We start from the raw sequence: 27,809 nt of genomic DNA, 5'->3' as shown, positions 1-27,809 counted from the left end.
GCAGGTCGAAAGCAGGACTAAAGCAGGACTAAAGCAGGTCTAAAGCAGGACTAAAGCAGGACTAAAGCAGGACTAAAGCAGGACTAAAGCAGGTCTAAAGCAGGTCTAAAGCAGGACTAAAGCAGGACTAAAGCAGGACTAAAGCAGGTCTAAAGCAGGTCTAAAGCAGGAGGACTAAAGCAGTTCTAAAGCAGGACTAAAGCAGGTCTAAAGCAGGACTAAAGCAGGACTAAAGCAGGTCTAAAGCAGGACTAAAGCAGGACTAAAGCAGGACTAAAGCAGGTCTAAAGCAGGTCTAAAGCAGGACTAAAGCAGGACTAAAGCAGGACTAAAGCAGGTCTAAAGCAGGTCTAAAGCAGGACTAAAGCAGGACTAAAGCAGGACTAAAGCAGGACTAAAGCAGGACTAAAGCAGGTCCAAAGCAGGACTAAAGCAGGACTAAAGCAGGACTAAAGCAGGTCTAAAGCAGGTCTAAAGCAGGACTAAAGCAGGATTAAAGCAGGACTAAAGCAGGACTAAAGCAGGACTAAAGCAGGACTAAAGCAGGTCTAAAGCAGGACTAAAGCAGGACTAAAGCAGGACTAAAGCAGGACTAAAGCAGGACTAAAGCAGGTCTAAAGCAGGACTAAAGCAGGACTAAAGCAGGACTAAAGCAGGACTAAAGCAGGTCTAAAGCAGGACTAAAGCAGGACTAAAGCAGGACTAAAGCAGGACTAAAGCAGGACTAAAGCAGGTCTAAAGCAGGACTAAAGCAGGACTAAAGCAGGACTAAAGCAGGTCTAAAGCAGGACTAAAGCAGGACTAAAGCAGGTCTAAAGCAGGACTAAAGCAGGACTAAAGCAGGACTAAAGCAGGACTAAAGCAGGACTAAAGCAGGACTACAGCAGGACTAAAGCAGGAGTAAAGCAGGACTAAAGCAGGACTAAAGCAGGACTAAAGCAGGACTAAAGCAGGACTAAAGCAGGTCTAAAGCAGGACTAAAGCAGGACTAAAGCAGGTCTAAAGCAGGTCTAAAGCAGGACTAAAGCAGGTCTAAAGCAGGTCTAAAGCAGGAGGACTAAAGCAGTTCTAAAGCAGGACTAAAGCAGGTCTAAAGCAGGTCTAAAGCAGGACAAAAGCAGGACTAAAGCAGGTCCAAAGCAGGACTAAAGCAGGACTAAAGCAGGACTAAAGTAGGACTAAAGCAGGACTAAAGCAGGTCTAAAGCAGGACTAAAGCAGGACTAAAGCAGGACTAAAGCAGGTCTAAAGCAGGTCTAAAGCAGGACTAAAGCAGGACTAAAGCAGGACTAAAGCAGGTCTAAAGCAGGTCTAAAGCAGGACTAAAGCAGGACTAAAGCAGGACTAAAGCAGGAATAAAGCAGGACTAAAGCAGGACTAAAGCAGGTCCAAAGCAGGACTAAAGCAGGACTAAAGCAGCTCTAAAGCAGGACTAAAGCAGGTCTAAAGCAGGTCTAAAGCAGGACTAAAGCAGGACTAAAGCAGGACTAAAGCAGGTCTAAAGCAGGACTAAAGCAGGACTAAAGCAGGACTAAAGCAGGACTAAAGCAGGACTAAAGCAGGACTAAAGCAGGACTAAAGCAGGTCTAAAGCAGGACTAAAGCAGGACTAAAGCAGGACTAAAGCAGGTCTAAAGCAGGACTAAAGCAGGACTAAAGCAGGACTAAAGCAGGTCTAAAGCAGGACTAAAGCAGGACTAAAGCAGGACTAAAGCAGGACTAAAGCAGGTCTAAAGCAGGACTAAAGCAGGACTAAAGCAGGACTAAAGCAGGTCTAAAGCAGGTCTAAAGCAGGACTAAAGCAGGACTAAAGCAGGACTAAAGCAGGACTAAAGCAGGACTAAAGCAGGACTAAAGCAGGACTAAAGCAGGTCTAAAGCAGGACTAAAGCAGGACTAAAGCAGGACTAAAGCAGGACTAAAGCAGGACTAAAGCAGGTCTAAAGCAGGTCTAAAGCAGGAGTAAAGCAGGACTAAAGCAGGACTAAAGCAGGACTAAAGCAGGTCTAAAGCAGGACTAAAGCAGGACTAAAGCAGGTCTAAAGCAGGACTAAAGCAGGTCTAAAGCAGGTCTAAAGCAGGAGGACTAAAGCAGTTCTAAAGCAGGACTAAAGCAGGACTAAAGCAGGACTAAAGCAGGACTAAAGCAGGACTAAAGCAGGACTAAAGCAGGACTAAAGCTGGACTAAAGCAGGACTAAAGCAGGTCTAAAGCAGGTCTAAAGCAGGACTAAAGCAGGACTAAAGCAGGTCTAAAGCAGGTCTAAAGCAGGACTAAAGCAGGACTAAAGCAGGTCTAAAGCAGGACTAAAGCAGGACTAAAGCAGGACTAAAGCAGGTCTAAAGCAGGTCTAAAGCAGGACTAAAGCAGGACTAAAGCAGGTCTAAAGCAGGACTAAAGCAGGACTAAAGCAGGACTAAAGCAGGTCTAAAGCAGGTCTAAAGCAGGACTAAAGCAGGACTAAAGCAGGACTAAAGCAGGTCTAAAGCAGGACTAAAGCAGGACTAAAGCAGGACTAAAGCAGGACTAAAGCAGGTCTAAAGCAGGACTAAAGCAGGACTAAAGCAGGACTAAAGCAGGACTACAGCAGGACTACAGCAGGACTAAAGCAGGACTAAAGCAGGACTAAAGCAGGACTAAAGCAGGTCTAAAGCAGGACTAAAGCAGGACTAAAGCAGGTCTAAAGCAGGACTAAAGCAGGTCTAAAGCAGGACTACAGCAGGACTAAAGCAGGACTAAAGCAGGACTAAAGCAGGACTAAAGCAGGACTAAAGCAGGTCTAAAGCAGGACTAAAGCAGGACTAAAGCAGGACTAAAGCAGGTCTAAAGCAGGACTAAAGCAGGACTAAAGCAGGACTAAAGCAGGTCTAAAGCAGGACTAAAGCAGGACTAAAGCAGGACTAAAGCAGGACTAAAGCAGGTCTAAAGCAGGACTAAAGCAGGACTAAAGCAGGTCTAAAGCAGGACTAAAGCAGGACTAAAGCAGGACTAAAGCAGGTCTAAAGCAGGTCTAAAGCAGGAGGACTAAAGCAGTTCTAAAGCAGGAGGACTAAAGCAGTTCTAAAGCAGGACTAAAGCAGGTCTAAAGCAGGTCTAAAGCAGGACTAAAGCAGGTCTAAAGCAGGTCTAAAGCAGGAGGACTAAAGCAGTTCTAAAGCAGGACTAAAGCAGGTCTAAAGCAGGTCTAAAGCAGGACTAAAGCAGGACTAAAGCAGGTCTAAAGCAGGACTAAAGCAGGACTAAAGCAGGACTAAAGCAGGAGTAAAGCAGGACTAAAGCAGGAGTAAAGCAGGACTAAAGCAGGAGTAAAGCAGGACTAAAGCAGGAGTAAAGCAGGACTAAAGCAGGACTAAAGCAGGACTAAAGCAGGACTAAAGCAGGACTAAAGCAGGTCTAAAGCAGGTCGAAAGCAGGACTACAGCAGGACTAAAGCAGGACTAAAGCAGGAGTAAAGCAGGACTAAAGCAGGACTAAAGCAGGACTAAAGCAGGTCTAAAGCAGGTCGAAAGCAGGACTAAAGCAGGAGTAAAGCAGGACTAAAGCAGGACTAAAGCAGGACTAAAGCAGGACTAAAGCAGGAGTAAAGCAGGACTAAAGCAGGACTAAAGCAGGACTAAAGCAGGACTAAAGCAGGTCTAAAGCAGGACTAAAGCAGGACTAAAGCAGGACTAAAGCAGGACTAAAGCAGGACTAAAGCAGGAGTAAAGCAGGACTAAAGCAGGAGTAAAGCAGGACTAAAGCAGGAGTAAAGCAGGACTAAAGCAGGAGTAAAGCAGGACTAAAGCAGGAGTAAAGCAGGACTAAAGCAGGAGTAAAGCAGGACTAAAGCAGGTCTAAAGCAGGAGTAAAGCAGGAGTAAAGCAGGACTAAAGCAGGAGTAAAGCAGGAGTAAAGCAGGAGTAAAGCAGGACTAAAGCAGGTCTAAAGCAGGACTAAAGCAGGTCTAAAGCAGGACTAAAGCAGGTCTAAAGCAGGACAAAAGCAGGACTAAAGCAGGAGTAAAGCAGGACTAAAGCAGGAGTAAAGCAGGACTAAAGCAGGACTAAAGCAGGTCTAAAGCAGGACTAAAGCAGGAGTAAAGCAGGAGTAAAGCAGGAGTAAAGCAGGAGTAAAGCAGGACTAAAGCAGGAGTAAAGCAGGACTAAAGCAGGTCTAAAGCAGGACTAAAGCAGGACTAAAGCAGGACTAAAGCAGGACTAAAGCAGGAGTAAAGCAGGAGTAAAGCAGGAGTAAAGCAGGAGTAAAGCAGGACTAAAGCAGGACTAGAGCAGGACTAAAGCAGGACTAAAACAGGTCCAAAGCAGGACTAAAGCAGGTCTAAAGCAGGACAAAAGCAGGACTAAAGCAGGACTAAAGCAGGTCTAAAGCAGGACTAAAGCAGGACTAAAGCAGGACTAAAGCAGGTCTAAAGCAGGTCTAAAGCAGGACTAAAGCAGGACTAAAGCAGGACTAAAGCAGGACTAAAGCAGGTCTAAAGCAGGACTAAAGCAGGACTAAAGCAGGTCTAAAGCAGGACTAAAGCAGGACTAAAGCAGGAGTAAAGCAGGACTAAAGCAGGACTAAAGCAGGTCTAAAGCAGGACTAAAGCAGGACTAAAGCAGGTCTAAAGCAGGACTAAAGCAGGACTAAAGCAGGACTAAAGCAGGACTAAAGCAGGTCTAAAGCAGGACTAAAGCAGGACTAAAGCAGGACTAAAGCAGGACTAAAGCAGGTCTAAAGCAGGACTAAAGCAGGAGGACTAAAGCAGGTCTAAAGCAGGACTAAAGCAGGACTAAAGCAGGACTAAAGCAGGAGGACTAAAGCAGGACTAAAGCAGGACTAAAGCAGGACTAAAGCAGGACTAAAGCAGCTCTAAAGCAGGACTAAAGCAGGACTAAAGCAGGACTAAAGCAGCTCTAAAGCAGGACTAAAGCAGGACTAAAGCAGGTCTAAAGCAGGACTAAAGCAGGTCTAAAGCAGGACTAAAGCAGGACTAAAGCAGGACTAAAGCAGGACTAAAGCAGGTCTAAAGCAGGTCTAAAGCAGGACTAAAGCAGGACTAAAGCAGGACTAAAGCAGGTCTAAAGCAGGACTAAAGCAGGACTAAAGCAGGACTAAAGCAGGAGTAAAGCAGGACTAAAGCAGGACTAAAGCAGGAGTAAAGTCGGACTAAAGCAGGACTAAAGCAGGACTAAAGCAGGACTAAAGCAGGACTAAAGCAGGACTAAAGCAGGACTAAAGCAGGAGTAAAGAAGGAGTAAAGCACGAGTAAAGCCGGACTAAAGCAGGACTAAAGCAGGAGTAAAGCAGGAGTAAAGCAGGACTAAAGCAGGACTAAAGCAGGACTAAAGCAGGAGTAAAGCAGGACAAAAGCAGGTCTAAAGCAGGACTAAAGCAGGACTAAAGCAGGTCTAAATCAGCTCTAAAGCAGGACTAAAGCAGGACTAAAGCAGGAGGACTAAAGCAGGACTAAAGCAGGACTAAAGCAGGACTAAAGCAGGACTAAAGCAGCTCTAAAGCAGGACTAAAGCAGGACTAAAGCAGGACTAAAGCAGCTCTAAAGCAGGACTAAAGCAGGACTAAAGCAGGTCTAAAGCAGGACTAAAGCAGGTCTAAAGCAGGTCTAAAGCAGGTCTAAAGCAGGTCTAAAGCAGGACTAAAGCAGGACTAAAGCAGGACTAAAGCAGGTCTAAAGCAGGTCTAAAGCAGGACTAAAGCAGGACTAAAGCAGGTCTAAAGCAGGACTAAAGCAGGACTAAAGCAGGACTAAAGCAGGAGTAAAGCAGGACTAAAGCAGGACTAAAGCAGGAGTAAAGTCGGACTAAAGCAGGACTAAAGCAGGACTAAAGCAGGACTAAAGCAGGACTAAAGCAGGACTAAAGAAGGAGTAAAGCAGGAGTAAAGCAGGACTAAAGCAGGACTAAAGCAGGACTAAAGCAGGAGTAAAGCAGGACTAAAGCAGGAGTAAAGCAGGACTAAAGCAGGACTAAAGCAGGTCTAAAGCAGGAGTAAACCAGCAGTAAAGAAGGAGTAAAGCACGAGTAAAGCAGGACTAAAGCAGGACTAAAGCAGGAGTAAAGTCGGACTAAAGCAGGTCTAAAGCAGGATTAAAGCAGGACTAAAGCAGGACTAAAGCAGGAGTAAAGAAGGAGTAAAGCACGAGTAAAGCACGAGTAAAGCAGGACTAAAGCAGCACTAAAGCAGGAGTAAAGCAGGAGTAAAGCAGGACTAAAGCAGGACTAAAGCAGGACTAAAGCAGGTCTAAAGCAGGACTAAAGCAGGACTAAAGCAGGACTAAAGCAGGACTAAAGCAGGTCTAAAGCAGGACTAAAGCAGGACTAAAGCAGGACTAAAGGAGGACTAAAGCAGGAGTAAAGCAGGACTAAAGCAGGACTAAAGCAGCTCTAAAGCAGGACTAAAGCAGGACTAAAGCAGGACTAAAGCAGCTCTAAAGCAGGACTAAAGCAGGACTAAAGCAGGACTAAAGCAGGTCTAAAGCAGGACTAAAGCAGGACTAAAGCAGGACTAAAGCAGCTCTAAAGCAGGACTAAAGCAGGACTAAAGCAGCTCTAAAGCAGGACTAAAGCAGGACTAAAGCAGGACTAAAGCAGGACTAAAGCAGGACTAAAGCAGGTCTAAAGCAGGTCTAAAGCAGGACTAAAGCAGGACTAAAGCAGGACTAAAGCAGGTCTAAAGCAGGACTAAAGCAGGACTAAAGCAGGTCTAAAGCAGGACTAAAGCAGGTCTAAAGCAGGACTAAAGCAGGACTAAAGCAGGACTAAAGCAGGTCTAAAGCAGGACTAAAGCAGGACTAAAGCAGGTCTAAAGCAGGTCTAAAGCAGGACTAAAGCAGGACTAAAGCAGTACTAAAGCAGGACTAAAGGAGGACTAAAGCAGGAGTAAAGCAGGACTAAAGCAGGACTAAAGCAGCTCTAAAGCAGGACTAAAGCAGGACTAAAGCAGGACTAAAGCAGCTCTAAAGCAGGACTAAAGCAGGACTAAAGCAGGACTAAAGCAGGTCTAAAGCAGGACTAAAGCAGGACTAAAGCAGGACTAAAGCAGGTCTAAAGCAGGACTAAAGCAGGACTAAAGCAGGACTAAAGCAGCTCTAAAGCAGGACTAAAGCAGGACTAAAGCAGCTCTAAAGCAGGACTAAAGCAGGACTAAAGCAGGACTAAAGCAGGACTAAAGCAGGACTAAAGCAGGTCTAAAGCAGGTCTAAAGCAGGACTAAAGCAGGACTAAAGCAGGACTAAAGCAGGTCTAAAGCAGGACTAAAGCAGGACTAAAGCAGGTCTAAAGCAGGACTAAAGCAGGTCTAAAGCAGGACTAAAGCAGGACTAAAGCAGGACTAAAGCAGGTCTAAAGCAGGACTAAAGCAGGACTAAAGCAGGTCTAAAGCAGGTCTAAAGCAGGACTAAAGCAGGACTAAAGCAGTACTAAAGCAGGACTAAAGCAGGACTAAAGCAGGACTAAAGCAGGACTAAAGCAGGTCTAAAGCAGGACTAAAGCAGGACTAAAGCAGGACTAAAGCAGGACTAAAGCAGGTCTAAAGCAGGTCTAAAGCAGGACTAAAGCAGGACTAAAGCAGGACTAAAGCAGGTCTAAAGCAGGACTACAGCAGGACTAAAGCAGGACTAAAGCAGGACTAAAGCAGGTCTAAAGCAGGTCTAAAGCAGGACTAAACCAGGACTAAAGCAGGTCTAAAGCAGGACTAAAGCAGGACTAAAGCAGGACTAAAGCAGGACTAAAGCAGGTCTAAAGCAGGACTAAAGCAGGAGTAAAGCAGGACTAAAGCAGGACTAAAGCAGGACTAAAGCAGGACTAAAGCAGGACTAAAGCAGGTCTAAAGCAGGACTAAAGCAGGACTAAAGCAGGTCTAAAGCAGGTCTAAAGCAGGACTAAAGCAGGACTAAAGCAGGACTAAAGCAGGTCTAAAGCAGGACTAAAGCAGGACTAAAGCAGGACTAAAGCAGGACTAAAGCAGGACTAAAGCAGGACTAAAGCAGGTCTAAAGCAGGACTAAAGCAGGACTAAAGCAGGTCTAAAGCAGGTCTAAAGCAGGACTAAAGCAGGACTAAAGCAGTACTAAAGCAGGACTAAAGCAGGACTAAAGCAGGACTAAAGCAGGACTAAAGCAGGTCTAAAGCAGGACTAAAGCAGGACTAAAGCAGGACTAAAGCAGGACTAAAGCAGGTCTAAAGCAGGTCTAAAGCAGGACTAAAGCAGGACTAAAGCAGGACTAAAGCAGGTCTAAAGCAGGACTACAGCAGGACTAAAGCAGGACTAAAGCAGGACTAAAGCAGGTCTAAAGCAGGTCTAAAGCAGGACTAAACCAGGACTAAAGCAGGTCTAAAGCAGGACTAAAGCAGGACTAAAGCAGGACTAAAGCAGGACTAAAGCAGGTCTAAAGCAGGACTAAAGCAGGAGTAAAGCAGGACTAAAGCAGGACTAAAGCAGGACTAAAGCAGGACTAAAGCAGGACTAAAGCAGGTCTAAAGCAGGACTAAAGCAGGACTAAAGCAGGTCTAAAGCAGGTCTAAAGCAGGACTAAAGCAGGTCTAAAGCAGGTCTAAAGCAGGTCTAAAGCAGGACTAAAGCAGGACTAAAGCAGGACTAAAGCAGGAGGACTAAAGCAGTTCTAAAGCAGGACTAAAGCAGGACTAAAGCAGGACTAAAGCAGGTCTAAAGCAGGACTAAAGCAGGACTAAAGCAGGACTAAAGCAGGTCTAAAGCAGGACTAAAGCAGTTCTAAAGCAGGACTAAAGCAGGACTAAAGCAGGACTAAAGCAGGTCTAAAGCAGGACTAAAGCAGGACTAAAGCAGGACTAAAGCAGGAGGACTAAAGCAGTTCTAAAGCAGGACTAAAGCAGGACTAAAGCAGGACTAAAGCAGGTCTAAAGCAGGACTAAAGCAGGACTAAAGCAGGACTAAAGCAGGTCTAAAGCAGGTCTAAAGCAGGAGTAAAGCAGGACTAAAGCAGGACTAAAGCAGGACTAAAGCAGGACTAAAGCAGGACTAAAGCAGGTCTAAAGCAGGACTAAAGCAGGTCTAAAGCAGGTCTAAAGCAGGAGGACTAAAGCAGGTCTAAAGCAGGACTAAAGCAGGACTAAAGCAGGTCTAAAGCAGGTCTAAAGCAGGTCTAAAGCAGGTCTAAAGCAGGACAAAAGCAGGACTAAAGCAGGTCCAAAGCAGGACTAAAGCAGGACTAAAGCAGGTCTAAAGCAGGTCTAAAGCAGGACTAAAGCAGGACTAAAGCAGGACTAAAGCAGGACTAAAGCAGGACTAAAGCAGGTCTAAAGCAGGACTAAAGCAGGACTAAAGCAGGACTAAAGCAGGTCTAAAGCAGGACTAAAGCAGGACTAAAGCAGGACTAAAGCAGGTCTAAAGCAGGACTAAAGCAGGACTAAAGCAGGACTAAAGCAGGACTAAAGCAGGTCTAAAGCAGGTCTAAAGCAGGACTAAAGCAGGACTAAAGCAGGACTAAAGCAGGACTAAAGCAGGTCTAAAGCAGGACTAAAGCAGGACTAAAGCAGGACTAAAGCAGGTCTAAAGCAGGACTAAAGCAGGTCTAAAGCAGGACTACAGCAGGACTAAAGCAGGACTAAAGCAGGACTAAAGCAGGACTAAAGCAGGTCTAAAGCAGGTCTAAAGCAGGAGTAAAGCAGGACTAAAGCAGGACTAAAGCAGGACTAAAGCAGGACTAAAGCAGGTCTAAAGCAGGACTAAAGCAGGACTAAAGCAGGTCCAAAGCAGGTCTAAAGCAGGACTAAAGCAGGTCTAAAGCAGGTCTAAAGCAGGACTAAAGCAGGTCTAAAGCAGGTCTAAAGCAGGACTAAAGCAGGACTAAAGCAGGTCTAAAGCAGGACTAAAGCAGGACTAAAGCAGGACTAAAGCAGGTCTAAAGCAGGACTAAAGCAGGACTAAAGCAGGACTAAAGCAGGACTAAAGCAGGTCTAAAGCAGGTCTAAAGCAGGACTAAAGCAGGACTAAAGCAGGTCTAAAGCAGGACTAAAGCAGGACTAAAGCAGGACTAAAGCAGGACTAAAGCAGGTCTAAAGCAGGTCTAAAGCAGGACTAAAGCAGGACTAAAGCAGGACTAAAGCAGGTCTAAAGCAGGACTAAAGCAGGACTAAAGCAGGACTAAAGCAGGTCTAAAGCAGGACTAAAGCAGGACTAAAGCAGGTCTAAAGCAGGACTAAAGCAGGTCTAAAGCAGGACTAAAGCAGGACTAAAGCAGGACTAAAGCAGGTCTAAAGCAGGACTAAAGCAGGACTAAAGCAGGTCTAAAGCAGGTCTAAAGCAGGACTAAAGCAGGACTAAAGCAGGACTAAAGCAGGTCTAAAGCAGGACTAAAGCAGGACTAAAGCAGGTCTAAAGCAGGACTAAAGCAGGTCTAAAGCAGGACTAAAGCAGGACTAAAGCAGGACTAAAGCAGGTCTAAAGCAGGACTAAAGCAGGACTAAAGCAGGTCTAAAGCAGGTCTAAAGCAGGACTAAAGCAGGACTAAAGCAGGACTAAAGCAGGACTAAAGCAGGACTAAAGCAGGTCTAAAGCAGGACTAAAGCAGGACTAAAGCAGGACTAAAGCAGGACTAAAGCAGGTCTAAAGCAGGTCTAAAGCAGGACTAAAGCAGGACTAAAGCAGGACTAAAGCAGGTCTAAAGCAGGACTACAGCAGGACTAAAGCAGGACTAAAGCAGGACTAAAGCAGGTCTAAAGCAGGTCTAAAGCAGAACTAAACCAGGACTAAAGCAGGTCTAAAGCAGGACTAAAGCAGGACTAAAGCAGGACTAAAGCAGGACTAAAGCAGGTCTAAAGCAGGACTAAACCAGGAGTAAAGCAGGACTAAAGCAGGACTAAAGCAGGACTAAAGCAGGACTAAAGCAGGACTAAAGCAGGTCTAAAGCAGGTCTAAAGCAGGACTAAAGCAGGTCTAAAGCAGGTCTAAAGCAGGTCTAAAGCAGGTCTAAAGCAGGACTAAAGCAGGTCTAAAGCGGGACTAAAGCAGGACTAAAGCAGGACTAAAGCAGGTCTAAAGCAGGACTAAAGCAGGACTAAAGCAGGACTAAAGCAGGACTAAAGCAGGACTAAAGCAGGTCTAAAGCAGGACTAAAGCAGGACTAAAGCAGGACTAAAGCAGGACTAAAGCAGGTCTAAAGCAGGACTAAAGCAGGACTAAAGCAGGACTAAAGCAGGACTAAAGCAGGACTAAAGCAGGTCTAAAGCAGGACTAAAGCAGGACTAAAGCAGGACTAAAGCAGGTCTAAAGCAGGTCTAAAGCAGGACTAAAGCAGGACTAAAGCAGGACTAAAGCAGGTCTAAAGCAGGTCTAAAGCAGGACTAAAGCAGGACTAAAGCAGGTCTAAAGCAGGACTAAAGCAGGACTAAAGCAGGTCTAAAGCAGGTCTAAAGCAGGAGGACAAAAGCAGTTCTAAAGCAGGACTAAAGCAGTTCTAAAGCAGGACTAAAGCAGGTCTAAAGCAGGTCTAAAGCAGGACTAAAGCAGGACTAAAGCAGGACTAAAGCAGGACTAAAGCAGGACTAAAGCAGGTCTAAAGCAGGACTAAAGCAGGACTAAAGCAGGTCTAAAGCAGGACTAAAGCAGGACTAAAGCAGGACTAAAGCAGGACTAAAGCAGGACTAAAGCAGGACTAAAGCAGGACTAAAGCAGGACTAAAGCAGGTCTAAAGCAGGACTAAAGCAGGACTAAAGCAGGACTAAAGCAGGACTAAAGCAGGACTAAAGCAGGACTAAAGCAGGACTAAAGCAGGACTAAAGCAGGTCTAAAGCAGGACTAAAGCAGGACTAAAACAGGACTAAAGCAGGTCTAAAGCAGGACTAAAGCAGGACTAAAGCAGGACTAAAGCAGGTCTAAAGCAGGACTAAAGCAGGACTAAAGCAGGACTAAAGCAGGTCTAAAGCAGGACTAAAGCAGGTCTAAAGCAGGTCTAAAGCAGGAGGACTAAAGCAGTTCTAAAGCAGGACTAAAGCAGGACTAAAGCAGGTCTAAAGCAGGACTAAAGCAGGACTAAAGCAGGACTAAAGCAGGTCTAAAGCAGGACTAAAGCAGGACTAAAGCAGGTCTAAAGCAGGACTAAAGCAGGACTAAAGCAGGTCTAAAGCAGGACTAAAGCAGGACTAAAGCAGGACTAAAGCAGGACTAAAGCAGGACTAAAGCAGGACTAAAGCAGGTCTAAAGCAGGACTAAAGCAGGACTAAAGCAGGACTAAAGCAGGACTAAAGCAGGTCTAAAGCAGGTCTAAAGCAGGAGTAAAGCAGGACTAAAGCAGGACTAAAGCAGGACTAAAGCAGGACTAAAGCAGGTCTAAAGCAGGACTAAAGCAGGTCTAAAGCAGGACTAAAGCAGGACTAAAGCAGGTCTAAAGCAGGTCTAAAGCAGGACTAAAGCAGGTCTAAAGCGGGACTAAAGCAGGACTAAAGCAGGACTAAAGCAGGTCTAAAGCAGGACTAAAGCAGGACTAAAGCAGGACTAAAGCAGGACTAAAGCAGGACTAAAGCAGGTCTAAAGCAGGACTAAAGCAGGACTAAAGCAGGACTAAAGCAGGACTAAAGCAGGTCTAAAGCAGGACTAAAGCAGGACTAAAGCAGGACTAAAGCAGGACTAAAGCAGGACTAAAGCAGGTCTAAAGCAGGACTAAAGCAGGACTAAAGCAGGACTAAAGCAGGTCTAAAGCAGGTCTAAAGCAGGACTAAAGCAGGACTAAAGCAGGTCTAAAGCAGGTCTAAAGCAGGAGTAAAGCAGGACTAAAGCAGGACTAAAGCAGGACTAAAGCAGGACTAAAGCAGGACTAAAGCAGGTCTAAAGCAGGACTAAAGCAGGACTAAAGCAGGTCTAAAGCAGGTCTAAAGCAGGACTAAAGCAGGTCTAAAGCAGGTCTAAAGCAGGAGGACAAAAGCAGTTCTAAAGCAGGACTAAAGCAGGTCTAAAGCAGGTCTAAAGCAGGACTAAAGCAGGTCTAAAGCAGGTCTAAAGCAGGAGGACTAAAGCAGTTCTAAAGCAGGACTAAAGCAGGTCTAAAGCAGGTCTAAAGCAGGACTAAAGCAGGACTAAAGCAGGACTAAAGCAGGACTAAAGCAGGACTAAAGCAGGTCTAAAGCAGGACTAAAGCAGGACTAAAGCAGGTCTAAAGCAGGACTAAAGCAGGACTAAAGCAGGACTAAAGCAGGACTAAAGCAGGTCTAAAGCAGGACTAAAGCAGGACTAAAGCAGGACTAAAGCAGGACTAAAGCAGGTCTAAAGCAGGACTAAAGCAGGACTAAAGCAGGACTAAAGCAGGACTAAAGCAGGACTAAAGCAGGACTAAAGCAGGACTAAAGCAGGTCTAAAGCAGGACTAAAGCAGGACTAAAACAGGACTAAAGCAGGTCTAAAGCAGGACTAAAGCAGGACTAAAGCAGGACTAAAGCAGGTCTAAAGCAGGACTAAAGCAGGACTAAAGCAGGACTAAAGCAGGTCTAAAGCAGGACTAAAGCAGGTCTAAAGCAGGTCTAAAGCAGGAGGACTAAAGCAGTTCTAAAGCAGGACTAAAGCAGGACTAAAGCAGGTCTAAAGCAGGACTAAAGCAGGACTAAAGCAGGACTAAAGCAGGTCTAAAGCAGGACTAAAGCAGGACTAAAGCAGGTCTAAAGCAGGACTAAAGCAGGACTAAAGCAGGACTAAAGCAGGACTAAAGCAGGACTAAAGCAGGACTAAAGCAGGACTAAAGCAGGTCTAAAGCAGGACTAAAGCAGGACTAAAGCAGGACTAAAGCAGGTCTAAAGCAGGACTAAAGCAGGTCTAAAGCAGGACTAAAGCAGGACTAAAGCAGGACTAAAGCAGGACTAAAGCAGGACTAAAGCAGGACTAAAGCAGGACTAAAGCAGGACTAAAGCAGGTCTAAAGCAGGACTAAAGCAGGACTAAAGCAGGTCTAAAGCAGGTCTAAAGCAGGACTAAAGCAGGACTAAAGCAGGACTAAAGCAGGTCTAAAGCAGGACTAAAGCAGGACTAAAGCAGGTCTAAAGCAGGACTAAAGCAGGTCTAAAGCAGGACTAAAGCAGGACTAAAGCAGGACTAAAGCAGGTCTAAAGCAGGACTAAAGCAGGACTAAAGCAGGTCTAAAGCAGGTCTAAAGCAGGACTAAAGCAGGACTAAAGCAGGACTAAAGCAGGACTAAAGCAGGTCTAAAGCAGGACTAAAGCAGGACTAAAGCAGGACTAAAGCAGGACTAAAGCAGGTCTAAAGCAGGTCTAAAGCAGGACTAAAGCAGGACTAAAGCAGGACTAAAGCAGGTCTAAAGCAGGACTACAGCAGGACTAAAGCAGGACTAAAGCAGGACTAAAGCAGGTCTAAAGCAGGTCTAAAGCAGAACTAAACCAGGACTAAAGCAGGTCTAAAGCAGGACTAAAGCAGGACTAAAGCAGGACTAAAGCAGGACTAAAGCAGGTCTAAAGCAGGACTAAAGCAGGAGTAAAGCAGGACTAAAGCAGGACTAAAGCAGGACTAAAGCAGGACTAAAGCAGGACTAAAGCAGGTCTAAAGCAGGTCTAAAGCAGGACTAAAGCAGGTCTAAAATAGGTCTAAAGCAGGACTAAAGCAGGACTAAAGCAGGTCTAAAGCAGGTCTAAAGCAGGACTAAAGCAGTTCTAAAGCAGGACTAAAGCAGGACTAAAGCAGGACTAAAGCAGGTCTAAAGCAGGACTAAAGCAGGACTAAAGCAGGACTAAAGCAGGTCTAAAGCAGGACTAAAGCAGGACTAAAGCAGGACTAAAGCAGGACTAAAGCAGGACTAAAGCAGGTCTAAAGCAGGACTAAAGCAGGACTAAAGCAGGACTAAAGCAGGACTAAAGCAGGACTAAAGCAGGTCTAAAGCAGGACTAAAGCAGGACTAAAGCAGGACTAAAGCAGGTCTAAAGCAGGTCTAAAGCAGGACTACAGCAGGACTAAAGCAGGACTAAAGCAGGACTAAAGCAGGACTAAAGCAGGTCTAAAGCAGGACTAAAGCAGGACTAAAGCAGGTCTAAAGCAGGTCTAAAGCAGGTCTAAAGCAGGACTAAAGCAGGTCTAAAGCAGGTCTAAAGCAGGAGGACTAAAGCAGTTCTAAAGCAGGACTAAAGCAGGTCTAAAGCAGGTCTAAAGCAGGACTAAAGCAGGACTAAAGCAGGACTACAGCAGGACTAAAGCAGGACTAAAGCAGGACTAAAGCAGGACTAAAGCAGGTCTAAAGCAGGACTAAAGCAGGACTAAAGCAGGTCTAAAGCAGGACTAAAGCAGGACTAAAGCAGGACTAAAGCAGGACTAAAGCAGGACTAAAGCAGGACTAAAGCAGGTCTAAAGCAGGACTAAAGCAGGACTAAAGCAGGACTAAAGCAGGACTAAAGCAGGTCTAAAGCAGGTCTAAAGCAGGAGTAAAGCAGGACTAAAGCAGGACTAAAGCAGGACTAAAGCAGGACTAAAGCAGGTCTAAAGCAGGACTAAAGCAGGTCTAAAGCAGGTCTAAAGCAGGAGGACTAAAGCAGTTCTAAAGCAGGACTAAAGCAGGTCTAAAGCAGGTCTAAAGCAGGACTAAAGCAGGACTAAAGCAGGACTACAGCAGGACTAAAGCAGGACTAAAGCAGGACTAAAGCAGGACTAAAGCAGGAGTAAAGCAGGACTAAAGCAGGACTAAAGCAGGACTAAAGCAGGTCTAAAGCAGGACTAAAGCAGGTCTAAAGCAGGTCTAAAGCAGGAGGACTAAAGCAGTTCTAAAGCAGGACTAAAGCAGGTCTAAAGCAGGTCTAAAGCAGGACTAAAGCAGGACTAAAGCAGGTCTAAAGCAGGTCTAAAGCAGGAGGACTAAAGCAGTTCTAAAGCAGGACTAAAGCAGGTCTAAAGCAGGTCTAAAGCAGGACTAAAGCAGGACTAAAGCAGGACTACAGCAGGACTAAAGCAGGACTAAAGCAGGACTAAAGCAGGACTAAAGCAGGTCTAAAGCAGGACTAAAGCAGGACTAAAGCAGGTCTAAAGCAGGACTAAAGCAGGACTAAAGCAGGTCTAAAGCAGGACTAAAGCAGGACTAAAGCAGGACTAAAGCAGGACTAAAGCAGGTCTAAAGCAGGACTAAAGCAGGACTAAAGCAGGTCTAAAGCAGGACTAAAGCAGGACTAAAGCAGGACTAAAGCAGGTCTAAAGCAGGACTAAAGCAGGACTAAAGCAGGACTAAAGCAGGTCTAAAGCAGGACTAAAGCAGGACTAAAGCAGGACTAAAGCAGGACTAAAGCAGGTCTAAAGCAGGACTAAAGCAGGACTAAAGCAGGACTAAAGCAGGACTAAAGCAGGTCTAAAGCAGGACTAAAGCAGGACTAAAGCAGGACTAAAGCAGGTCTAAAGCAGGACTAAAGCAGGACTAAAGCAGGACTAAAGCAGGTCTAAAGCAGGACTAAAGCAGGTCTAAAGCAGGACTAAAGCAGGACTAAAGCAGGACTAAAGCAGGTCTAAAGCAGGACTAAAGCAGGTCTAAAGCAGGTCTAAAGCAGGACTAAAGCAGGACTAAAGCAGGTCTAAAGCAGGACTAAAGCAGGACTAAAGCAGGACTAAAGCAGGTCTAAAGCAGGTCTAAAGCAGGACTAAAGCAGGACTAAAGCAGGACTAAAGCAGGTCTAAAGCAGGTCTAAAGCAGGAGGACTAAAGCAGTTCTAAAGCAGGACTAAAGCAGGTCTAAAGCAGGTCTAAAGCAGGAAAAAGCAGGACTAAAGCAGGTCTAAAGCAGGTCTAAAGCAGGACTAAAGCAGGACTAAAGCAGGTCTAAAGCAGGACTAAAGCAGGACTAAAGCAGGTCTAAAGCAGGTCTAAAGCAGGACTAAAGCAGGACTAAAGCAGGTCTAAAGCAGGTCTAAAGCAGGACTAAAGCAGGACTAAAGCAGGACTAAAGCAGGTCTAAAGCAGGACTAAAGCAGGTCTAAAGCAGGACTAAAGCAGGACTAAAGCAGGACTAAAGCAGGTCTAAAGCAGGTCTAAAGCAGGACTAAAGCAGGACTAAAGCAGGACTACAGCAGGACTAAAGCAGGACTAAAGCAGGACTAAAGCAGGTCTAAAGCAGGACTACAGCAGAACTAAAGCAGGACTAAAGCAGGACTAAAGCAGGACTAAAGCAGGACTAAAGCAGGTCTAAAGCAGGACTAAAGCAGGACTAAAGCAGGACTAAAGCAGGACTAAAGCAGGTCTAAAGCAGGACTAAAGCAGGACTAAAGCAGGACTAAAGCAGGACTAAAGCAGGTCTAAAGCAGGACTAAAGCAGGACTAAAGCAGGACTAAAGCAGGTCTAAAGCAGGACTAAAGCAGGTCTAAAGCAGGACTACAGCAGGACTAAAGCAGGACTAAAGCAGGACTAAAGCAGGACTAAAGCAGGACTAAAGCAGGTCTAAAGCAGGACTAAAGCAGGACTAAAGCAGGACTAAAGCAGGTCTAAAGCAGGACTAAAGCAGGACTAAAGCAGGTCTAAAGCAGGACTAAAGCAGGACTAAAGCAGGACTAAAGCAGGACTAAAGCAGGACTAAAGCAGGACTAAAGCAGGTCTAAAGCAGGACTAAAGCAGGACTAAAGCAGGTCTAAAGCAGGACTAAAGCAGGACTAAAGCAGGTCTAAAGCAGGACTAAAGCAGGTCTAAAGCAGGACTACAGCAGAACTAAAGCAGGACTAAAGCAGGACTAAAGCAGGACTAAAGCAGGTCTAAAGCAGGACTAAAGCAGGACTAAAGCAGGTCTAAAGCAGGACTAAAGCAGGACTAAAGCAGGACTAAAGCAGGTCTAAAGCAGGACTAAAGCAGGTCTAAAGCAGGACTACAGCAGGACTAAAGCAGGACTAAAGCAGGTCTAAAGCAGGACTAAAGCAGGACTAAAGCAGGTCTAAAGCAGGACTAAAGCAGGACTAAAGCAGGTCTAAAGCAGGACTAAAGCAGGACTAAAGCAGGACTAAAGCAGGTCTAAAGCAGGACTAAAGCAGGACTAAAGCAGGACTAAAGCAGGACTAAAGCAGGACTAAAGCAGGTCTAAAGCAGGACTAAAGCAGGACTAAAGCAGGACTAAAGCAGGACTAAAGCAGGACTAAAGCAGGTCTAAAGCAGGACTAAAGCAGGTCTAAAGCAGGACTAAAGCAGGACTAAAGCAGGACTAAAGCAGGTCTAAAGCAGGACTAAAGCAGGTCTAAAGCAGGTCTAAAGCAGGACTAAAGCAGGTCTAAAGCAGGTCTAAAGCAGGACTAAAGCAGGTCTAAAGCAGGTCTAAAGCAGGACTAAAGCAGGTCTAAAGCAGGTCTAAAGCAGGACTAAAGCAGGTCTAAAGCAGGTCTAAAGCAGGACTAAAGCAGGTCTAAAGCAGGTCTAAAGCAGGACTAAAGCAGGTCTAAAGCAGGTCTAAAGCAGGTCTAAAGCAGGTCTAAAGCAGGACTAAAGCAGGACTAAAGCAGGACTAAAGCAGGTCTAAAGCAGGTCTAAAGCAGGACTAAAGCAAGACTAAAGCAGGTCTAAAGCAGGTCTAAAGCAGGACTAAAGCAGGTCTAAAGCAGGTCTAAAGCAGGACTAAAGCAGGTCTAAAGCAGGTCTAAAGCAGGACTAAAGCAGGTCTAAAGCAGGACTAAAGCAGGACTAAAGCAGAACTAAAGCAGGTCTAAAGCAGGTCTAAAGCAGGTCTAAAGCAGGACTAAAGCAGGACTAAAGCAGGACTAAAGCAGAACTAAAGCAGGTCTAAAGCAGGTCTAAAGCAGGTCTAAAGCAGGACTAAAGCAGGACTAAAGCAGAACTAAAGCAGGTCTAAAGCAGGACTAAAGCAGGTCTAAAGCAGGTCTAAAGCAGGACTAAAGCAGGACTAAAGCAGAACTAAAGCAGGTCTAAAGCAGGTCTAAAGCAGGTCTAAAGCAGGACTAAAGCAGGACTAAAGCAGAACTAAAGCAGGTCTAAAGCAGGTCTAAAGCAGGACTAAAGCAGGACTAAAGCAGGACTAAAGCAGAACTAAAGCAGGTCTAAAGCAGGTCTAAAGCAGGTCTAAAGCAGGACTAAAGCAGGACTAAAGCAGGTCTAAAGCAGGTCTAAAGCAGGACTAAAGCAGGTCTAAAGCAGGTCTAAAGCAGGACTAAAGCAGGACTAAAGCAGAACTAAAGCAGGTCTAAAGCAGGACTAAAGCAGGTCTAAAGCAGGTCTAAAGCAGGTCTAAAGCAGGACTAAAGCAGGTCTAAAGCAGGACTAAAGCAGGACTAAAGCAGGACTAAAGCAGAACTAAAGCAGGTCTAAAGCAGGACTAAAGCAGGTCTAAAGCAGGTCTAAAGCAGGACTAAAGCAAGACTCTCGTGTGTCTTTAAAACTCTCATAAAACTCCACCTTATTGTGACGTCGCGCGCTGATTGGCTGCGCGCTGACGCTGGAATGCAGCTGTTTCAGGTGAAGCCTCAGACTCCAGCGGGACGTGGCCCTGACCACAGCGGGGCCCCAAGCACTCTGCCCCCGCCTCACGCTCACGCGGCACCGCGCGCATGAGCACCAGCTGGGCACGCGCGTGGAGTATTTACCTTGCGTGCGCGCGTGCGTGTGGACACCTGGACACTTGGACACGGACGTGACTCTGGACACTCTCTATTGGAGTTGGAGCCGTTTTATGCGCGTCTGAAGCGCGTGGGTTCCGGTACGCGCGGGGGCCCGCGGGGCCCGCGGGGCACTGTCCCGATGGAACAGCATGTGGTCCCGCAGAAGCCCGAAGCGTGAGGCCGGAGACCACGCACTGCGCTCTGGGCTCAGGTCCCAGAGGGCCCCGGGGCCATGAGCGCGGCAGCGGCAAAGCAGAGGTGAGTCACGGAGGGGGGCAAAGGTCAACGTCACCTGTGTGTGTGTGTGTGTGTCTGTGTGTCTGTGTGTCTGTGTGTCTGTGTGTCTGTGTGTGTGTCTGTGTGTGTGTCTGTGTGTGTCTGTGTCTGTGTCTGTGTCTGTGTCTGTGTGTGTGTCTGTGTGTGTCTGTGTCTGTGTCTGTGTCTGTGTCTGTGTCTGTGTGTGTGTCTGTGTGTGTGTCTGTGTCTGTGTGTGTGTCTGTGTGTGTCTGTGTCTGTGTCTGTGTCTGTGTGTGTGTCTGTGTGTCTGTGTGTGTGTCTGTGTGTCTGTGTCTGTGTCTGTGTCTGTGTGTGTCTGTGTGTCTGTGTGTCTGTGTGTCTGTGTGTCTGTGTGTGTCTGTGTGTGTCTGTGTGTGTCTGTGTGTGTCTGTGTGTGTCTGTGTGTCTGTGTCTGTGTGTGTCTGTGTGTCTGTGTCTGTGTGTGTCTGTGTGTGTCTGTGTGTGTCTGTGTGTGTCTGTGTGTGTCTGTGTGTCTGTGTGTCTGTGTCTGTGTCTGTGTGTCTGTGTGTGTCTGTGTGTGTCTGTGTGTCTGTGTGTCTGTGTCTGTGTCTGTGTGTCTGTGTGTGTCTGTGTGTGTCTGTGTCTGTCCTTCATCGGTGTTTAGACTCCTGCTCAGCCTTGACTTTATATTTAGACTCGCTTCTGTTGTGTGTGAGCGAGCACAAAGGGGCGGGGCTCGAGCTTTAAACTTTGTTCCATTTTCTTAAGTCCTAAAGCTGCACTACGGAACTTTTTCTGCTTTTCTCCATGTGAAGTCTAAAGAGAGTGAAGTCTAAAGAGAGTGAAGTCTGAAGAGAGTGAAGTCTAAAGAGAGTAAAGTCTAAAGAGAGTGAAGTCTGAAGAGAGTGAAGTCTGAAGAGAGTGAAGTCTGAAGAGAGTGAAGTCTAAAGAGAGTGAAGTCTGAAGAGAGTGAAGTCTAAAGAGAGTGAAGTCTAAAGAGAGTGAAGTCTAAAGAGAGTGAAGTCTAAAGAGAGTGAAGTCTAAAGAGAGTGAAGTCTAAAGAGAGTGAAGTCTGAAGAGAGTGAAGTCTAAAGAGAGTGAAGTCTGAAGAGAGTAGGATAAATATCTGAGTTCCCTGTCTTGATTCACAGATTGAAAATGACTCTTGGATGAGAGTCCAGATGAAACAATAATGGAACACTCCTGGACGAGTGAGGGACGAGTGAGTGACGAGTGAAGGACGGGTGAGGGACGGGTGAGGGACGGGTGAGGGACGGGTGAGGGACGGGTGAGGGACGAGTGAGGGACGGGTGAGGGACGGGTGAGGGACGGGTGAGGGACGAGTGAGGGACGAGTGAGGGACAGGTGAGGGACGAGTGAGGGACGGGTGAGGGACGGGTGAGGGACGAGTGAGGGACGAGTGAGGGAGGGGTGAGGGAGGGGTGAGGGACAGGTGAGGGACGAGTGAGGGACGAGTGAGGGACGAGTGAGTGAGGGAGGGGTGAGGGACGGGTGAGGGACGAGTGAGGGACGAGTGAGGGACAGGTGAGGGACAGGTGAGGGACAGGTGAGGGACAGGTGAGGGACGAGTGAGGGACGAGTGAGGGACAGGTGAGGGACGAGTGTGGGACGGGTGAGGGACGGGTGAGGGACGAGTGAGGGACGAGTGAGGGACGGGTGAGGGACGGGTGAGGGAGGGGTGAGGGACAGGTGAGGGACGAGTGAGGGACGAGTGAGGGACGAGTGAGGGACGAGTGAGGGACGAGTGAGTGAGGGAGGGGTGAGGGACGAGTGAGGGACGAGTGAGGGAGGGGTGAGGGACGGGTGAGGGACGAGTGAGGGAGGGGTGAGGGACAGGTGAGGGACGAGTGAGGGACGAGTGAGGGACGGGTGAGGGACGAGTGAGGGAGGGGTGAGGGACGAGTGAGGGACGAGTGAGGGACGAGTGAGGGACGGGTGAGAAATCGCACCATCACGTTACAAAGTCTTTATTTGTAAAAAACTATAAAAGTCTGTTTCTCTTTCCACATATCAAAGCTTTTCATGTGATTCTCTTTTACATCTGGTGAAAAACCTTTAGACCTTTTGTCCTCCAGACCTTTTGTCCTCCAGACCTTTTGTCCTCCAGACCTTTTGTCCTCCAGACCTTGAGTCTCAGCTCAGTTCTACAAAACCTTTGGTCATAAAACGTTACCAGTTTAAGTTTGTAACATCTGTGTTTAGTTTGTTCTGATCAGCTCCTTCCATGTCGTAAGCACAGATTTGAGCCAGGGATTCTTCACTTCCTCCTCATGACTCAAGCGTCTGTCATCTGCAGTAAGACCTGTACAGGAACCCCCGGCACCACCTGACTCTCAGTATAAGACCTGTACAGGAACCCCCGGCACCACATGACTCTCAGTATAAGACCTGTACAGGAACCTCAGGCACCACATGACTCTCAGTATAAGACCTGTACAGGAACCCCCGGCACCACATGACTCTTAGTATAAGACCTGTACAGGAACCCCCGGCACCACATGACTTTTAGTATAAGACCTGTACAGGAACCTCAGGCACCACATTACTCTCAGTATAAGACCTATACAGGAACCCCCGGCACCACCTGACTCTCAGTATAAGACCTGTACAGGAACCCCCGGCACCACATGACTCTCAGTATAAGACCTGTACAGGAACCTCAGGCACCACATGACTCTCAGTATAAGACCTGTACAGGAACCCCCGGCACCACATGACTCTTAGTATAAGACCTGTACAGGAACCCCCGGCACCACATGACTTTTAGTATAAGACCTGTACAGGAACCTCAGGCACCACATGACTCTCAGTATAAGACCTGTACAGGAACCCCCGGCACCACATGACTCTCAGTATAAGACCTGTACAGGAACCTCAGGCACCACATGACTCTCAGTATAAGACCTGTACAGGAACCCCCGGCACCACATGACTCTCAGTATAAGACCTGTACAGGAACCTCAGGCACCACATGACTCTCAGTATAAGACCTGTACAGGAACCCCCGGCACCACATGACTCTCAGTATAAGACCTGTACAGGAACCCCCGGCACCACATGACTCTTAGTATAAGACCTGTACAGGAACCCCCGGCACCACATGACTCTCAGTATAAGACCTGTACAGGAACCCCCGGCACCACATGACTCTCAGTATAAGACCTGTACAGGAACCTCAGGCACCACATGACTCTCAGTATAAGACCTGTACAGGAACCCCCGGCACCACATGACTCTCAGTATAAGACCTGTACAGGAACCTCAGGCACCACATGACTCTCAGTATAAGACCTGTACAGGAACCTCAGGCACCACATGACTCTCAGTATAAGACCTGTACAGGAACCTCAGGCACCACATGACTCTCAGTATAAGACCTGTACAGGAACCTCAGGCACCACATGACTCTCAGTATAAGACCTGTACAGGAACCTCAGGCACCACATGACTCTCAGTATAAGACCTGTACAGGAACCTCAGGCACCACATGACTCTCAGTATAAGACCTGTACAGGAACCTCAGGCACCACATGACTCTCAGTATAAGACCTGTACAGGAACCCCCGGCACCACATGACTCTCAGTATAAGACCTGTACAGGAACCCCCGGCACCACATGACTCTCAGTATAAGACCTGTACAGGAACCCCCGGCACCACATGACTCTCAGTATAAGACCTGTACAGGAACCTCAGGCACCACATGACTCTCAGTATAAGACCTGTACAGGAACCCTAACCTTTTTGATAATTGTAAGGTTGTGAAAAGGCCTGACCTAATGACCTTTGGATAATTGGGAGCGTGATTTTAAATTTGAATCTTCTGTGATATTGTTTCTTTGCTGTCTAGTTGTTACTTTATATTTATTTTCTCCTTTCTGGTCTGGTTCTGTTGTATTTGTTCTGTTATAATAGAATAGAATATATGTTTGGAATAATGATGTTTTGAAGTGCCCAGTTAAAAGTTGTTTTATTGTTCTTTCACCTTGTATTTCCAAAAGTGTTATTTAGGTTCTTCTGACAAAACGGGCAAGTCCAGCTCCTCTTTATCTTCTGGAATGTCTGAGAAAAGGATCCTATAGAAGGATGCAAGTTCTGTTGGAACTTGGTCTTGTTAGGTTAAGATTGCATTCATTTCACTGCCCCGTATTTAAAAAAAAAGTCAGCTTGTTACCAAGACAATAGACAGGAAGTTTAGAGCATGAACTATGAACTATGTCCTGTGAGCTCAGGTCATTCATTTCTTTCACCCTTTCTTGGCAAGATTTACCTCCATCAATTTGTTTTTTTAGCAGATCATTCACATTGTTTCTTTTGCCGAGGCGATGGCTATAACGTTACCTCTTTAAAGTGCTGTAGCAGCATGTCAGAGGATTGTCTGCATATTGTAGCTGAATGTGAAGGTTCCAGGTTCCACCACAGATCAGGGTTCCTCAGAGTGAAGGTTCCAGGTTCCACCACAGATCAGGGTTCCTCAGAGTGAAGGTTCCAGGTTCCACCACAGATCAGGGTTCCTCAGAGTGAAGGTTCCAGGTTCCACCACAGATCAGGGTTCCTCAGAGTGAAGGTTCCAGGTTCCACCACAGATCAGGGTTCCTCAGAGTGAAGGTTCCAGGTTCCACCACAGATCAGGGTTCCTCAGTGTGAAGGTTCCAGGTTCCACCACAGATCAGGGTTCCTCAGAGTGAAGGTTCCAGGTTCCACCACAGATCAGGGTTCCTCAGAGTGAAGGTTCCAGGTTCCACCACAGATCAGGGTTCCTCAGAGTGAAGGTTCCAGGTTCCACCACAGATCAGGGTTCCTCAGAGTGAAGGTTCCAGGTTCCACCACAGATCAGGGTTCCTCAGAGTGAAGGTTCCAGGTTCCACCACAGATCAGGGTTCCTCAGAGTGAAGGTTCCAGGTTCCACCACAGATCAGGGTTCCTCAGAGTGAAGGTTCCAGGTTCCACCACAGATCAGGGTTCCTCAGTGTGAAGGTTCCAGGTTCCACCACAGATCAGGGTTCCTCAGAGTGAAGGTTCCAGGTTCCACCACAGATCAGGGTTCCTCAGAGTGAAGGTTCCAGGTTCCACCACAGATCAGGGTTCCTCAGAGTGAAGGTTCCAGGTTCCACCACAGATCAGGGTTCCTCAGAGTGAAGGTTCCAGGTTCCACCACAGATCAGGGTTCCTCAGAGTGAAGGTTCCAGGTTCCACCACAGATCAGGGTTCCTCAGAGTGAAGGTTCCAGGTTCCACCACAGATCAGGGTTCCTCAGTGTGAAGGTTCCAGGTTCCACCACAGATCAGGGTTCCTCAGAGTGAAGGTTCCAGGTTCCACCACAGATCAGGGTTCCTCAGAGTGAAGGTTCCAGGTTCCACCACAGATCAGGGTTCCTCAGAGTGAAGGTTCCAGGTTCCACCACAGATCAGGGTTCCTCAGAGTGAAGGTTCCAGGTTCCACCACAGATCAGGGTTCCTCAGAGTGAAGGTTCCAGGTTCCACCACAGATCAGGGTTCCTCAGAGTGAAGGTTCCAGGTTCCACCACAGATCAGGGTTCCTCAGAGTGATTGACTCCAGTGTTTGTGGAGAAGGAATCACGTTGCAAATTAAGGGAATATCACTATTGTTTAACTTTATTTAATTTGATAATTAATTTATTCACAACCTTCTGACCCCGATCTCTGGTATAAATAAAGTTAATCGAAATGATACAAGACTGTTTGTTTGGGACCTCTGGTCATAAACCAGGTCTAAACTAAAACTGAACCAGGTCTAAACCAAAACTGAACCAGGTCTAAACCAAAACTGAACCAGGTCTAAACCAGGTCTATCCTTGAACCATCTGAGTTTCATTACAAACAGGAAAAGCCCATTTAGTTGTAGCTTCAGGACAAAAGTAAAGCAACAACAGGACCAAAGCAAGACTAGAGTCTGGACTGAGACCAAGACTCCAACTGTGACTCACAGTAGACCTGCTTTAGTCCTGCTTTACTCCTGCTTTACTCCTGCTTTAGACCTGATTTAGTCCTGCTTTACTCCTGCTTTACTCCTGCTTTGCTCCTGATTTAGTCCTGCTTTAGTCCTGCTTTACTCCTGCTTTACTCCTGCTTTAGTCCTGCTTTAGACCTGCTTTAGACCTGCTTTAGACCTGCTTTAGTCCTGCTTTAGACGTGCTTTGCTCCTGCTTTAGACCTGCTTTAGTCCTGCTTTAGACCTGATTTAGTCCTGCTTTACTCCTGCTTTACTCCTGCTTTACTCCTGCTTTAGACCTGCTTTAGTCCTGCTTTAGTCCTGCTTTAGACCTGCTTTTGACCTGCTTTAGTCCTGCTTTGCTCCTGATTTAGTCCTGCTTTAGTCCTGCTTTACTCCTGCTTTAGACCTGCTTTAGTCCTGCTTTAGACCTGCTTTAGACCTGCTTTAGACCTGCTTTGCTCCTGCTTTAGTCCTGCTTTAGTCCTGCTTTAGTCCTGCTTTACTCCTGCTTTACTCCTGCTTTAGACCTGCTTTAGTCCTGCTTTACTCCTGCTTTACTCCTGCTTTAGACCTGCTTTAGACCTGCTTTAGTCCTGCTTTAGTCCTGCTTTACTCCTGCTTTACTCCTGCTTTAGTCCTGCTTTAGTCCTGCTTTACTCCTGCTTTACTCCTGCTTTAGACCTGCTTTAGTCCTGCTTTAGACCTGCTTTAGACCTGCTTTAGTCCTGCTTTACTCCTGCTTTACTCCTGCTTTAGACCTGCTTTAGTCCTGCTTTAGTCGTGCTTTACTCCTGCTTTACTCCTGCTTTAGTCCTGCTTTAGTCCTGCTTTAGTCCTGCTTTACTCCTGCTTTACTCCTGCTTTAGTCCTGCTTTAGTCCTGCTTTACTCCTGCTTTAGACCTGCTTTAGTCCTGCTTTAGTCCTGCTTTAGTCCTGCTTTAGTCCTGCTTTAGTCCTGCTTTAGTCCTGCTTTACTCCTGCTTTACTCCTGCTTTAGTCCTGCTTTACTCCTGCTTTAGTCCTGCTTTAGTCCTGCTTTAGTCCTGCTTTAGACCTGCTTTAGACCTGCTTTACTCCTGCTTTACTCCTACTTTTGACCTGCTTTAGTCCTGCTTTGCTCCTGATTTAGTCCTGCTTTAGTCCTGCTTTAGTCCTGCTTTACTCCTGCTTTAGTCCTGCTTTAGTCCTGCTTTAGACCTGCTTTAGTCCTGCTTTAGTCCTGCTTTAGTCCTGCTTTAGACCTGCTTTAGACCTGCTTTAGTCCTGCTTTAGTCCTGCTTTAGTCCTGCTTTAGACCTGCTTTAGTCCTGCTTTAGACCTGCTTTAGTCCTGCTTTGCTCCTGCTTTAGTCCTGCTTTAGTCCTGCTTTACTCCTGCTTTAGTCCTGCTTTAGACCTGCTTTAGTCCTGCTTTAGTCCTGCTTTAGTCCTGCTTTACTCCTGCTTTAGACCTGCTTTAGACCTGCTTTACTCCTGCTTTAGTCCTGCTTTAGACCTGCTTTAGACCTGCTTTAGTCCTGCTTTAATCCTGCTTTAGACCTGCTTTAGTCCTGCTTTAGTCCTGCTTTAATCCTGCTTTAATCCTGCTTTAGACCTGCTTTAGTCCTGCTTTTCTCCTGCTTTAGTCCTGCTTTAGTCCTGCTTTAGTCCTGCTTTAGACCTGCGTTAGTCCTGCTTTAGTCCTGCTTTAGTCCTGCTTTAGTCCTGCCTTACTCCTGCTTTAGTCCTGCTTTAGTCCTGCATTAGTCCTGCTTTACTCCTGCTTTACTCCTGCTTTTGTCCTGCTTTAGTCCTGCTTTAGACCTGCTTTAGACCTGCTTTAGTCCTGCTTTAGTCCTGCTTTAGTCCTGCTTTAGACCTGCTTTAGTCCTGCTTTAGTCTTGCTTTAGTCCTGCTTTAGTCCTGCTTTAGTCCTGCTTTAGTCCTGCTTTAGTCTTGCTTTAGTCCTGCTTTACTCCTGCTTTAGTCCTGCTTTAGTCCTGCTTTAGTCCTGCTTTACTCCTGCTTTAGTCCTGCTTTACTCCTGCTTTAGTCCTGCTTTAGTCCTGCTTTAATCCTGCTTTAGACCTG

General features: G+C 46.6%; 1 protein-coding gene across 1 annotated transcript in view; it reads right to left on the bottom strand.

Moving 5' to 3' along the window:
* LOC140380800 (V-type proton ATPase subunit d 1) overlaps positions 1–27,809 on the bottom strand; it is a 371,409-nt gene that overhangs the window by 195,075 nt on the left and 148,525 nt on the right. The gene's annotated exons all lie outside the window — the stretch shown is intronic.

The sequence above is a fragment of the Eucyclogobius newberryi genome, unplaced genomic scaffold, assembly GCF_026437365.1.
Source record: "Eucyclogobius newberryi isolate DKJ021-1_F unplaced genomic scaffold, fEucNew1.0.hap1 SCAF_5, whole genome shotgun sequence".
In the NCBI taxonomy this organism is placed as follows: domain Eukaryota; kingdom Metazoa; phylum Chordata; class Actinopteri; order Gobiiformes; family Gobiidae; genus Eucyclogobius; species Eucyclogobius newberryi.
This window is presented reverse-complemented; position numbering and strand designations above follow the sequence as displayed.